Genomic DNA, 5,640 nt, shown 5'->3' with positions numbered 1-5,640 from the left:
CAAAGAGTCGCCGACGATAAGTAACCAAACAAAGACGTCGCGACGTTAAGTAACCAAACAAAGACGTCGCCGACGATATAAGTAACCAAACAAGACGTCGCCGACGTTAAGATAACCAAACAAAGACGTCGCCGACGATAAGTAACCAACAAAGACGTCGCCGACGATAAGTAACCAAAACAAAGCGTCGCCGCGATAAGTAACCAACACAAGACGTCGCCGACGATAGTAACCAAACAAAGACGTCGCCGACGATAAGTAACCAAACAAAGACGTCGCCGACGATAAGTAACCAAACAAAGACGTCGCCGACGATAAGTAACCAAACAAAGACGTCGCCGACGTTAAGTAACCAAACAAAGACGTGCGCCGACGTTAAGTAACCAAACAAAGACGTCGCCAGACGATAAGTAACCAAACAAAGACGTCGCCGACGATAAGTAACCAAACAAAGACGTCGCCGACGTAAGTAACCAAACAAAGACGTCGCCGACGTATGTACCAAACAAAGACGTCGCCGACGTAAGTAACCAAACAAAGACGTCGCCGACGATAAGTAACCAAACAAAGACGTCGCCGACGATAAGTAACAACAGGCAGTAAAGACAAACAAAGACGTCGCGACGTTAAGTAACCAAACAAAGACGTCGCCGACGTTAAGTAACCAAACAAAGACGTCGCCGACGATAAGATGGAGATCATGGCAGAGAGAGGCTGCTCTCCGTTGGTATCGATCACCACCATCTCCTCTCCGAAGTCACAGAAGAGCTGTCCGAAGAGTCCCCGTGTGTCAGCGATCACCAGCTTGATGCCGTTACTGTGACAGAAGTCTCCAACACGCTGCTGCTCCTCTAGAGGCGAGTTGGTCAGGACGACAACCTACAACACAGAGACGTGCTATCAGACACACGTCAGAGTATACTATAGTAAGGAACTAATGATAACTCCCCTGCTCTTTCTCGTCGCTAACGATGACAGTGTGTGGTTCAGTCTTCAATCTGTCGCGTGTAGAATATCCTAGCCTAGTCATTGGTGACAGGCCCTGCTTTTCTGAAGTCGCAAGATATTGACAGCCAAGAAATTGCTAGATGCAGCTTTTGATTGCCGATTGATGGGCCTAGAAACACGGTTCTGACTGTCTGCCTGGTGGCCGACCTGCCAATACCGTTCCCCTCGCTCTCAGTCCCTCGCTATGAAGGATGTGTTTGAGTTCTTGGAAGTAACTAACCCTGACCTCCCGTTCAAAAAAAAATACTGAATCTTAGCGGAATCGAATCTTGACACTCAGAAATGGGAGTCGACGACTCTTCACCACTACGTCAACGTCGTTAACAGTTGGACAAACGGCAGAGAAAGGCAAGCGCCAGCAGTGAAGTCCTGTACAGCAACACTTTGAGAAGTTAAATGAGAAGGAAATGCACTTTGTGAGTTGAGGTACAATAATACAGGTCAGTGGTGGTAGTGCAGGTCAGTAACGTGCATTGTGAATTCACGTGGAATTTTATCTCTATTTGTGGTTTTTGTGACTGCTATCTTTGGCTGGAAAAATGGCTGTGCTAATTCTGTGGCTTGGTGGTGACCTAACAATCGTTTGTGGTGCTTTCGCTGAAAAGCATATTTGAAATCGGACACTTTGGTGGGATTAACAACAAGATTACCTCTAAAATGGTATAAGACACATGAATGTCTGAGGAATTTTAATTATGAGATTTGTTGTTTTGAATTTGGCGCCCTGCACTTTCACTGGCTGTTGTCATATCATCCCGTTACCGGGATTGCAGCCATAGGACGTTAACTAGGTAAGGGGGTTGATGGGTAATGTAGTTTTACCTGGAACTGAGTCAGGTAATGGTCGATGAGGGCTCCAGTGTAGGCAACTACAGGTACATAGCTGTTGAGTTCAGCCAGGCGAGTCCGAGACACCTCAGCCCTGTTCTTCCCCAGTCCTGTGTTCCCAGCGCGAGTAGAACTGGACAGGAGAGAGAAGAACGTAATAGAGATGGGTCCTCCTCACAGCAGAACTGAGAACTAGGACAGAGAGGAGAGAACGTTAATATAGAGATGGGTCCTCCTCACGCAGGTAGACTAGAGACAGGAGAGAGAGAACGTTAATATAGAGATGGGTCCTCCTCACGCAGGTAGAACTAGAGACAGGAGAGAGAGAGAACGTTAATATAGAGATGGGCGCTCCTCACGCAGGTAAACTAGAGACAGGGAGAGAGAAGAAACGTTAATATAGAGATGGGTCCTCCTCACGCAGGTAGAACTAGAAGACAGAGAGAGGAGACGTAATATAGAGATGGGTCCCCCTCACGCAGGTAGACCTAGAGACAGAGAGAGAGAACGTTAATATAGAGATGGGTCCTCCTCACGCAGGTAGAACTAAGGACAGGAGAGAGAGAGAACGTTAATATAGAGATGGGTCCTCCTCACGCAGGTAGAACTAGAGACAGGAGAGAGAGAACGTTAATAAGAGATGGGTCCTCCTCACGCAGGTAGAAACTAGAGACAGAGAGAGACGAGAACGTTAATATAGAGATGGGTCCTCCTCACGCAGGCTAGAACTAGAGACAGAGAGAGAGAGAACGTTAATATAGATAGTGGCCTCCTCACGCAGGTAGAACTAGAGACAGGAGAGAGAGAACGTTAATATAGAGATGGGTCCTCCTCACGCAGGTAGAACTAGAGACAGGAGAGAGAGAACGTTAATATAGAGATGGGTCCTCCTCACGCAGGTAGAACTAGAGACAGGAGAGAGAGAGACATTAATATAGAGATGGTCCTCCTCACCCAGGTAGGAGAGAACATTCAGGGACATCACTGTGTTGCCTTGCCTCTACCCCACCATGTATTCAGAGCAGGGCTGTACACTCCAAGGCTGACACTCCAAGGCTGTACACTCCAAGGCTGTACACTCCAAGGCTGTACACTCCAAGGCTGTACACTCCAAGGCTGTATACTCAAGGCTGTATACTCCAAGGCTGTACACTCCAAGGCGTACACTCCAAGGCTGTACACTCCAAGGCTGTATTTACACAGGCAGCCCAATTCTGATAACGGAAATATACAATATATCAATATACTTGGAACGAGAGGAGAGAGGATGCAGAACGAGAGGAGAGAGGATGCAGAACGAGAGGAGAGAGGATGCAGAACGAAGGAGAGAGGAGCAGAACGAGAGGAGAGAGGATGCAGAACGAGAGGAGAGAGGATGCAGAACGAGAGGAGAGGGCCCGTAGTGTACCTGTGAGGAGAGAGGATGCAGAACGAGAGGAGAGAGGATGCAGAACGAGAGGAGCAGAACGAGAGAGAGAGGATGCAGAACGAGAGGAGAGAGTCCCGTATGTACCTGTGAGAGAGAGGATGCAGAACGAGAGGAGAGAGTCCCGTAGTGTACCTGTGAGGAGAGAGGATGCAGAACGAGAGGAGAGAGGTCCGTAGTGTACCTGTGAGGAGAGGTCTCTCCATTCAGCCTGTCCCTGGTCGTGCAGGGTAAACACTCTTCACTCCTCCAGGATGACGTTCTTAGCGATCTCCACACCCAGCCCTCTCAGCCCTGAGACCAGGATGTTGGACCTCTGCATGCGTTCATAGCATCATGGCCCAACACGTAGCTACGGAGAGAGAAATACAGGCTTTATAACACTACATAACGGCTTTATAACACTACGTCAGCCCTCTCAGCCCTGAGGACCAGGATGTTGGAGCTCTGCATGCGTTTCATAGCATCATGGCCCAACACGTAGCTACGGAGGAGAGCCATACATGGCTTATAACACTACATAACACCTTCATAACACTACGTCAGCCCTCTCAGCCCTGAGACCAGGACGTTGGAGCTCTGCATGCGTTTCATAGCATCATGGCCCAACACGTAGCTACAGAGGAGAGAATACAGGCTTTATAAGACTACATAACACCTTCACACTACGCCCAGCCCTGAGACCAGGACGTTGGAGCTCCGCATGCGTTTCATAGCATCATGGCCCAACACGTAGCTACGGAGGAGAGAATACAGGCCAGGGTTTTTCCCGGATCAAAAGGGGGCTTAGGTGGTGGACGTGGCCAGCCTGGCTGATTATTTTGAACAAATTAGAGGACCCTATCCTGGTGGTGAAGAGAAATGTTTCCATTTTTAAATACATTTCCTACAATTCTACATATTTTCCCATGTGCATTCAGAAAGTATGTACACCCCTTGACTGTTTCCACTTTCCGTTGCAAAGTGGGATTAAAATTGATTTGTTTTTTAATAATTTGAAAGCGATCAACACAAAATACTCTAATGTCAAAGTGGGGGGGGGAATTAAAACATTTGCAAAAAACTATTCATGGAAAATAATAAATTAATATATATCTTGATTATGTTAAATATTCAACCCCATGAGTCAATAAATGTTAGATCATAAATAAAATGTTAGAATCACATTTGACAGCAATTACAGCTGTGAGTGTTTGAGTACGTCTCAAAGCTTTCTGTTTAAAATTCTTTAAGCTCTCAAACTGGTTGTTGATCATTGCTAGACACACATTTTCTAGTCTTGCCATAGATTAACCAGACGATTCAAGTCAAAACTGTAACACAGCCACTAAGGAACATTCTATGTCATCTTGGTAAGCGACACCAGTGTATATTTGGCCTTGTGTTTTAGGTTATTGTCCTGCTGAAAGGTGGATTTGTCTCCCAGTGTCTGATGGACAGCAGACTGAATAATGGTGTCTGAGTGTATTCAGACATCCCGCAGGCCCTACATCCCCTAGGCCCTACATCCCCTAGGCCCTACATCCCCTAGGCCCTACATCCCCTACATCCCGCAGGCCCTACATCCCGCAGGCCCAACTCGCACCCCATACACACAGGGGCATTCCTCATTCCCCTGCCGTTGTTTCCGCTTCAGAAAGTTGGTTAATTTTTGGTCGATTTCACATTAAATCACGATTTAAAAAAATCGTGAACCAAAAACTAAACGCAACCAATTAAAAAAATGTGTTGTCGCATTGCCACCTCGAACGGTCAGAGTATTTTGGTGGCAGTATCCAACCCCGTCACACGGCCAACTGGATGTTCTCATGAGTCTTCCCAAGTACCTCAGGTTGAGTGTGTGTTAATGGGCTATAGATATGGTACTTACAGCTGTCTGGAGTACAGGCCTTCGTCGATCTCAGCATCATTGCCATTCTTAGCCATGCCCTGGAGAAAACAACAGCAGTGAGAACCAGTCACACACACATAATTGACTGTCAGACAGATCAGTTAAAACAGACAGAGGAGCAGTGTGTGTGTGTGTGTGTGTGCGTACGTTGGTGGGTGTGTGAGACAGTTCAGTTCTGACAGAGTTAGAGGAGGAGCAGTGGGATCCCGTCTTCGTCTCGGAGTCTGACACGCGACGCTTCTTGGACAGCGGCGAGCTGGACATCTGAAAACACACACACAGCTGAGTATACAGCACACACACACACAGCTCTGAGTATACAGCACACACACACACAGCTGAGTATTTTACAGCACACACACACACAGCTGAGTATACAGCACACACAGCTAGTATACAGCACACACACACACAGCTGAGTATACAGCACACACACAGCTGACGGTATACAGCACACACACACTGAAGTATACAGCACACAGTGGTC

General features: G+C 47.3%; 1 pseudogene; it reads right to left on the bottom strand.

The window, feature by feature from the left end:
• LOC112075064 (ubiquitin-like modifier-activating enzyme 1) overlaps positions 1–5,640 on the bottom strand; it is a 35,238-nt pseudogene that overhangs the window by 27,124 nt on the left and 2,474 nt on the right.

The sequence above is a fragment of the Salvelinus sp. IW2-2015 genome, unplaced genomic scaffold (genome assembly GCF_002910315.2).
Source record: "Salvelinus sp. IW2-2015 unplaced genomic scaffold, ASM291031v2 Un_scaffold2969, whole genome shotgun sequence".
Lineage (NCBI taxonomy): Eukaryota > Metazoa > Chordata > Actinopteri > Salmoniformes > Salmonidae > Salvelinus > Salvelinus sp. IW2-2015.
Note: the sequence above shows the minus strand (reverse complement) of the source record. Positions and strands in the feature narration are given on the sequence as shown.